The following is a 9,434-nucleotide window of genomic DNA, read 5'->3' as shown; positions in this document are numbered from 1 at the left end:
TCCATATTTAATTATTGATTGTCTTGCAAGTTTGTAAAATCTTTTGATTAACTCAACTCAACTATGAATGTGTTTTAACATAATTTAGCCTTGGCTGTGCATATATGATTCCTTGAAAATATGAATCAATTTAACCACATGTAAGCTTTATATATAGGTGGATAATAATTAGAATTGCATGATTCATGTAGGTAGCTTGCATTTAGAATAGATTGCATTGCATAAGATTTCACCATTCTACCTTCACTCTTTTCTCTTAGATTTAGCATGAGGACATGCTAATGTTTAAGGGTGGGGAGGTTGATAAACCCATTTTATGATTTATCTTGTGCTCAATTGAGTGTTTTTATCAATTCTTCACCCACTTATTCATAAGATTTGCATGGTTTTACAATTCCTTCCTTATTCTATGATATATGTGAAAACATATTTCCTATGCCTTAAAAATATTAATTTTAATTACCCATTATGACCATTCGATGCCGTCATCTGTGTGTTAAGTAATTTCAAGCTTCATAGGGCAGGAATGGCTTAGAGGACAAAAGGGAAACATGCAAAAATGGAAGGAACGCACAAAATGGAGTTTTGAAGAAAAAGGCAGCGACGTGCACGCATGGACGACGCGGACGCGTGCCTAGCGCAAAATCAAGTGAAGCACACGCATGGACGATGTAGATGCGTGCCTGGTGCAGAGCACAAACGACGCGTATGCGTGACTGACGCGTACGCGTTACAAGGAAAATCTCCAAGTGACGCGCACGCGTGACGGACGCCACGTGCAGAAAATTACAGAAGTCGCCCCCAGCAATTTTTGGGCCTTTCTCGGCCCAAATCCAAGCCCAGAGACACAGAATAAGAGGCTGGAGACATAATATTCATTATTGACATTTAGAGGTTTTAGATGTAATTTTTAGAGAGAGAGAGGCTCTCTCCTCTCTCTTAGGTTTTAGAATTAGAATTTCTCTTAGAGTATGGTTATTTCTCCAATTCCAGGTTCAATGTTCCTTTAATTTATATTTCTCTTCTACTTTTATTTATTCTAATGCTTTTACTTGTTAATTACTTATGTTGCCAAATTGGCTTATAAACCTTCCCATGTTAGATTTGAATTTATGTTTAAATGCAATTTGAGGTATTTCAGATTTATGATTGCTTTCTTCTATTTATGATATAAATAATTTAGATTTTTCTCCCTTAGCTTTGGTTGAGTAATTGGTGACACTTGAGTTATCAAACTCAGTAGTTGATTGAAAATTGAAAATTACTGGTTGATTTGGATCCCTCTAAAGCTAGTCTTTCCACAGGAGTTGGCTAGGACTTGAGGAATCAAGTTAATTAGTCCACTTGACTTTCCTTTATTTAGTAAGGGTTAACTAAATGAGAGAAATAAACAATTCTCATCACACCTAATAAGGATAACTAGGATGGGATTTTCAGTTCTCATACCTTGCCAAGAGTTTTATTACTTATTATTTTAATTATTGCAATTTACTTTTCTTGTTTCTTATTCCAAAAACCCAAAATTATACCTTTTCCATAACCAATAATAAATACACTTCCCTGCAATTCCTTGAGAAGACGACCCGAGATTTGAATACTTCGATTATCAATTTTATTAGGGGTTTCTTACTTGTGACAACCAAAACTTTTGTACGAAAGGATTCTTTGTTGGTTTAGAAACTATACCTACAACGTGATTATTCTTATAAAATTCTTTACTAGCAAAAGTCCTCTCGTCAATTACTCACTTCCCAAACTTCAATTCATGATTTTATACTTGTTCCTCATATCTTATTTTGAATTAAACTCCCTTGGGTCTTAGTTCCTTGCTTTTGTTTTGAAAACAACTCATCATTGACTCCTTGTGGAAACAAACTAAATTTATTAATATTGTAAAGCTTAACATTCAACATTTTCTTTCTCAAAATAAAACTAAAACTTAAGGACTCTTAGAAGGACTCTTAACTCATAAAAACAAACAACTAGCATATAAAAGAACTACTAAGCAATAAATTCAGAAAATAGCTCCCAAATGGGACTCAACAACCTTTGCTTGTCACGCTGCTTCTCCCTTGATCAGTGCATTGGTCCCTTTTCCTTATCATTTTTCTTAGAAGACTCATCACCATTCTTCTTTATAGAGGCTCTTTCTTATACTTGGGTATCCTTTGGCTTCCAAAAGCCTAACCTCCTCATGAAAGTTTTCTCATCCTCCTTGTGCTTGGCTAAAATCTCCTCCTGTCTGGCACTTAACTCTTTCATTCCTTGCATAAATATTGGATAGTTTGGGTTCAGGGTGGCTACCACATTGCACAAGTGATTCACCTTCGCTTGTGTGTTTATATCATATTGCCTTCTTGAAGTGGTTCTAGCCTCATAAAGGGACCTAAACTCAGCAAGGTTCCTCTGTTGAACCATTTGTTGTTCTAGAATTTTGTTGAGGCTGTCTTGCATTTCTCCCCAGTTGAATTGCCCTTGTTGCTCCCTATTTTGATCCACATTTCTTTGAAGTTACTGGATACTCTCTTGCATTTGTTTCCAATGCTTTTGTTGTTCCATAAGTTGGTTGATGTCTCCTTGTATGTGGTGGATGTTCCCCTGCATCTCTTCCCAATTAAAACCCTCTGGAAATTGTGCTTGGACTTGTAGAATTGGTGCTTAGACATGGCTCTTCTTATTGTGGTGGCTCTTGTGGTGCTTACACATGAGCTCAATACTCTCTTGCCCTTTGTAGTGGATTGATAGCCACCACTTTTTTCATCTTCTTGGCAGTTATTGGCTTGTCTTGCTCTAGCAATGTTTCATCTATACTAGTTTCCACTCCAGCCTCATCACATGAGCGCTAAATGATACTTGGAAAAGCTAGCCTTATGCTGTCCTTGGTGCTTGTTAGCACCCTATGAATATTGTTTGCAATCATCTCTCCAACATTCACCTTCTCCCCCTTCATGATACTATAGATTAGCACTGCCCTTTCTATTGTTACCTCTGAGGTGTTGGAGGTAGGGTTGAGTGACTGATGGAGTTGGGATTTGCACCGATTTGAATTTTCACACTTAAGATAACTTTCATTGAAAGTATAGACCAAACCGGCAATTTAAATTCTAAACATCAAAGTTTAAAATTTCTAATTAACCGAGAGAAATTAAACCTCAGGTTGTCTTTCCTGGGAACTAATGCCAAAGAGTGCACACAATTTTAGTTGTGGGAAACAAGGGGTGTTTTCAATGATAAGGAAGCAAACAAATAAAGAGATAAAAGAACAAGGCAAAATTGTAATTAATAAAATAATAAAAGAACTAAAGAACTATGTATGTAATATCAACAAGAAAATCTATAAAGTCTCAAGTTCAACGTCTTCTTGACATCTCCATCCTCAGTGTCCTCCTCCTCTACCGGTTCTTTGGTGTTATGTCACATCCTCAAAAAGAGTGAATAAGGTATAATTTGGAATCGTAGGGAAAGTAGCACAAAAGGATAAAAGGGGGGGAGTTAATAAGAATCTAATTGAGGAAGTTTGCATAGAGGTGTGGTATGAAAAAAAAATTAGCCATGTGTGTATTCCAATTATGCGCGCAGTTAGAACACATACAACAGTCGGATAAAATGGCATCCACACAATCAAAAAGTGAGCATGAGTTCCTCAATTAAATAGCCCAAGTTTCAAGCAATGAGTAAGCTACAATTAAGGACAAACAAACTTAGGGAACCACCACAAGAGTGAATTGAGTTTAGGGACTATTGGATATTGAAGTTGTGCAAGTGAAAGAGCAAAATTGATATAAAATAGCACAAAAAACAATAAGCAATGAAATGATGAAGAGAAACTACTTATTCATCCTTAAGAACAATCAAATAATCACATGGGAAGATGCTTGCTACAAAAAGTGACAAGTCTTGATAAGAATCAAGTCAAGTCAACTCAAACAAATGCAAAGCATTAGCGAGGAACAAATACCTTGTTATGTGATTATATTGACTTAAAAACTATGATGAACAAGAAATCCAATTCAATTCACTAAATTTCATCTGCACTCATAAAATGTTAACCTAATATGCAACAAAATGTACATGCACAAATCCAATTAGGTGATAGTAATTTATGGTAAAGTATAAGTTCATTGATGAAATTCAATCAAGAAGCAACCCAATCAACATCAAACAAAAACTTGCAACTTATTTAATTAATAAATTAAAGTAAAACTAATATAATTACTAAAATAAAAATGAGATGTAACGAAAACTAAGCAAAACAAGTAGAGAAACACGGGAAAAGTAAGAGAAGAGAGAGGTAAAAGGGGGTGGAAGTGTGTTAGGGCTCAAAGAAAAGTGCAATAAAAATTTTGCCCAAAATAGCACTTCTGCGTACGCACAGGTATGTGTGTGTATGCACACAAGGTGAAAGGGGGAGTGATGAGCGAATAATTTATACGCTTTTCGGCATTGTTTTTAGTATGTTTTTAGTAAGATCTAGTTACTTTTAGGGATGTTTTTATTAGTTTTTATGTTAAATTCATACTTCTAGACTTTACTATGAGTTTGTGTGTTTTTCTATGATTTCAGGTATTTTCTGGCTGAAATTGAGGGACTTGGGCAAAAATCAGATTCAGAGGTTGAAGAAGGACTGCTGATGCTGTTGGATTCTGACCTCCCTGCACTCAAAGTGGATTTTCTGGAGCTACAGAACTCAAAATGGCGCGCTTTCAATTGCGTTGGAAAGTATACATCCAGGGATTTCCAGAAATATATAATAGTCTATACTTTGGTCGAGTTTAAACGACGCAAAAGGGTGTTGAACGCCAGTTCTACGCTGCAGTCTGGAGTTAAACGCCAGAAACACGTCACAAACCAGAGTTGAACGCCAGAAACACGTTACAAACTGGCGTTCAACTCCAGAAGAAGCCTCTGTACGTGTAGACTTCAAGCTCAGCCCAAGCACACACCAAGTGGGCCCCGGAAGTGGATTTATGCATCAATTACTTACTTCTGTAAACCCTAGTAACTAGTTTAGTATAAATAGGACTTTTTACTATTGTATTAGACATCTTCGGATCATCTTGGGACGTCTAGTTCTTAGATCATGGAGGGCTGGCCATTCGGTCATGCCTGGACTTTATCACTTCTGTATTTTCAATGGTAGAGTTTCTACACACCATAGATTAAGGTGTGGAGCTCTGCTGTTCCTCATGAATTAATACAAAGTACTACTGTTTTTCTATTCAATTCAACTTATTCCGCTTCTAAGATATCCATTCGCACTTCAACATGAATGTGATGATCGTGACAGTCATCATCATTCCCTATGAACACATGCCTGACAACCACTTCCGTTCTACCTTAGATCGAATGAATATCTCTTGGATTCCTTAATCAGAATCTTCGTGGTATAAGTTAGAACCCATGGATGGCCATTCCTGAGATCCGGAAAGTCTAAACCTTGTCTGTGGTATTCCGAGTAGGATCTGGGAAGGGATGGCTGTGACGAGCTTCAAACTCGCGAGTGTTGGGCGTAGTGACAAACGCAAAAAGATCAATGGATCCTATTCCAGTAAGATCAAGAACCGACAGATGATTAGCCATGCAGTGACAGCGCATTAGACTATTTTCACTGAGAGGACAGGATGTAGCCATTGACAACGGTGATGTCTAATATATAAAGCTTGCCATGGAAAGGAGTAGGAATGATTGGATGAAGACAGCAGGAAAGCAGAGGTTCAGAGGAACGAAAGCATCTCTATACGCTTATCAGAAATTCTCACCAATGATTTGCATAACTATTCCTATCTTTATTTTCTGTTTATTTATTATTATTATTCGAAAACTCCATAACCATTTGATATCTGCCAGACTGAGATTTACAAGGTGACCATAGCTTGCTTCATACCAACAATCTCCGTAAGGTTTTATTACTTGGACGACCCAGTGCACTTGTTGGTTAGTTGTATCGAAGTTGTGACAAATTATGAATTAAGATTAGAGCACCAAGTTTTTGGAGCCATTACTAGGTATCACAATTTCGTGCACCAAGTTTTTGGCGCCGTTGCCGGGGATTGTTCGAGTTTGGACAACTGACGGTTCATCGTGTTGCTCAGATTGGGTAATTTTCTTCTTATTTTATTTTCAAAAAGTTTTCAAAAAATTTTTCAAAAATTTTCCCTTTGTTTTCGAAAATTATTTCAAAATTTTTAAGAATGAATTCTAGTATTTCATGAAGCATGTTGAAGCCTGGCTGGCTGTAAAGCCATGTCTAAATTCTTTTGGACTGAGGCTTCCAAACCATCATCACAAGAGCAAGCTTGCTGTTCCTAATCCACCTGCTGTTGTATGACTGATTTGTATCTTCTAAAGCTTGGCTGGCTATTAAGCCATGCCTAACCCTCAGATTGGAGCTTTAGACTAAGAGTACAAGATTCCTGGAATTCATATTAAAAATTTTGGAATCCTTATTTTTCTTTTTCACATTAATTTTCGAAAAATCCAAAAAAAATCATAAAATCATAAAAATAAAAAAATATTTTGTGTTTCTTGTTTGAGTCTTGAGTCAGATTTTAAGTTTGGTGTCAATTGCATGTTCATTTGCATTTTTCGAAAAAAATCATACATTCATAGTGTTCTTCATGATCTTCAAGTTGTTCTTGGCTAGTCTTCTTGTTTGATCTTCATATTTTCTTGTTTTGTGTCTTTTCTTGTTTTTCATATGCATTCTTGCATTCATCTTGAAAATTTTTTAAAAATAAGTCTTGATGTTCATCTTGATATTCAAAGTGTTCTTGGTGTTCATCTTGACATTCATAGTGTTCTTGCATTCATCACATGTTTTGATCCAAAATTTTCATGCATTGAGTCAATTTTGTGTTTTTCTCTTTCATCATTTAAAATTCAAAAATAAAAAAAAATATCTTTCCTTTTTTCTCTCATAAATTTCAAAAATTTGGATTGACTTTTTCAAAAATTTTTAAAATTCAAATGTTTCTTATGAGTCAAATCAAATTTTCAATTTAAATATCCTATCTTTTTCAAAATCTTTCTCAAAAATCAAATCTTTTTCATTTTTCTCATTTATTTTCGAAAATTTTAAAAAATATTTTTCAAAAATCTTTTTCTTTATTTTATTTCATAATTTTCGAAAATATCATCAACAATTAATGTTTTGATTCAAAAATTTTAAGTTTGTTACTTACTTGTTAAGAAAGATTCAAACTTTAAATTCTAGAATCATATCTTGTGATTTCTTGTGAGTCAAGTCATTAATTATGATTTTAAAAATCAAATCTTTTTCAAAACTAATTCTAATCATATCTTCCTATCATATCTTTTTTTTAAAAATCTTATCTTTTTCAAAAATTTGATTTTTAAATATCTTTTCTAACTTCTTATCTTCTTATCTTTTCAAAATTGATTTTCAAATTTGTTTCAACTAACTAACTAACTTTTTGTTTGTTTCTTATCTCTTTCAAAACTACCTAACTAACTATCCCTCTCTAATTTTCGAAAATACCTCCATCTTTTTCAAAAATTCTTTTTAATTAATTAATTGTTTCAATTTTTAATTTTAATTTTAATTTTCTCCTAATTTTTGAAAATCACTAACCCCTTTTCAAAATTTTATTTTCGAAAATCCTCTTTCTCTCTCATCTCCTTCTATTTATTTATTCATCTACTAACACTTCATCTCACCCAAATTCGAACCCCCTCTTCCCTCTGAGTTCGAATTCTTCTCTTCTACATTCTTATTCTTCTTTTCTTCTACTCACACAAGGGAACCTCTATACTGTGGTAAAAAGGATCACTATTATTATTTTTCTGTTCCCTCTTTTTCATATGAGCAGGAGCAAGGACAAGAACATTCTTGTTGAAGCAAACCCTGAACCTGAAAGGACTCTGAAGAGGAAACTAAGAGAAGCTAAAATACAACAATCCAGAGATAACCTTACAGAATTTTTCAAACAGGAAGAGGAGATGGCAGCCGAAAATAATAATAATGCAAGGAGGATGCTTGGTGACTTTACTGCACCTAATTCCAATTTACATGGAAGAAGCATCTCCATCCCTACCATTGGAGCAAACAATTTTGAGCTTAAACCTCAATTAGTTTCTCTGATGCAGCAGAACTGCAAGTTTCATAGACTTCCATCTGAAGATCCTTTTCAGCTCTTAACTGAATTCTTGCAGATATGTGACACTGTTAAGACTAATGGAGTAGATCCTGAAGTCTACAGACTCATGCTTTTCCCGTTTGCTATAAGAGACAGAGCTAGAATATGGTTAGACTCTCAACCTAAGGATAGCCTGAACTCTTGGGATAAGCTGGTCAAGGCTTTCTTAGCCAAGTTCTTTCCTCCTCAAAAGCTGAGTAAGCTTAGAGTGGATGTTCAAACCTTCAGACAAAAGGAAGGTGAATCCCTCTATGAAGCTTGGGAGAGATACAAGCAACTGACCAAAAAGTGTCCTTCTGACATGCTTTCAGAATGGACCATCCTGGATATATTCTATGATGGTCTGTCTGAATTAGCTAAGATGTCATTGGATACTTCTGCAGGTGGAATCATTCACCTAAAGAAAACGCCTGCAGAAGCTCAAGAACTCATTGACATGGTTGCTAATAACCAGTTCATGTACACTTCTGAGAGGAATCCTGTGAATAATGGGACGCCTCAGAAGAAGGGAGTTCTTGAAATTGATACTCTGAATGCCATATTGGCTCAGAACAAAATATTGACTCAGCAAGTCAATATGATTTCTCAGAGTCTGAATAGAATGCAAGCTACATCCAATAGTACTCAAGAGGCATCTTCTGAAGAAGAAGCTTATGATCCTGAAAACCCTGCAATAGGAGAGGTGAATTACATGGGTGAACCATATGGAAACACCTATAATCCCTCATGGAGAAATCACCCAAATCTCTCATGGAAGGATCAACAAAAGCCTCAACAAGGCTTTAATAATGGTGGAAGAAATAGGTTTAGCAACAGCAAGCATTTTCCATCATCCACTCAGCAACAGACAGAGAACTCTGAACAAAATACATCTAATTTAGCAAACTTAGTCTCTGATCTATCTAAGGCCACTCTGAGTTTCATGAATGAAACGAGGTCCTCCATTAGAAATTTGGAGGCACAAGTGGGCCAGCTGAGTAAAAAGATCACTGAAACCCCTCCTAGTGCTCTCCCAAGCAATACAGAAGAAAATCCAAAAGGAGAGTGTAAGGCCATTGAATTGACCATCATGGCCGAACCCACAAGTGAGGAGGAGGACGTGAATCCCAAGGAGGAAGACCTCCTGGGACGTCCAGTGATCAACAAGGAGTTTCCCTTTGAGGAACCAAAGGACTCTGAGGCTCATCTAGAGACCATAGAGATTCCATTGAACCTCCTTATGCCCTTCATGAGTTCTGATGAGTATTCTTCTTCTGAAGAGAATAAGGATGTTACTGA

At 35.8% G+C, this 9,434-nt stretch overlaps 1 non-coding gene across 1 annotated transcript; it reads right to left on the bottom strand.

The window, feature by feature from the left end:
• Window positions 1-8,355: 8,355 nt before the first annotated feature.
• LOC148564721 (small nucleolar RNA R71) lies at window positions 8,356-8,463 on the bottom strand. The gene has a single exon (XR_015884507.1). It is a non-coding gene; the product is annotated as a small nucleolar RNA R71 (small nucleolar RNA).
• Between the last annotated feature and the right edge of the window lie 971 nt (window positions 8,464-9,434).

Source organism: Arachis ipaensis, chromosome B5 (assembly GCF_059453495.1).
Source record: "Arachis ipaensis isolate K30076 ecotype BB chromosome B5, ASM5945349v1, whole genome shotgun sequence".
NCBI lineage: Eukaryota > Viridiplantae > Streptophyta > Magnoliopsida > Fabales > Fabaceae > Arachis > Arachis ipaensis.
Note: the sequence above shows the minus strand (reverse complement) of the source record. Positions and strands in the feature narration are given on the sequence as shown.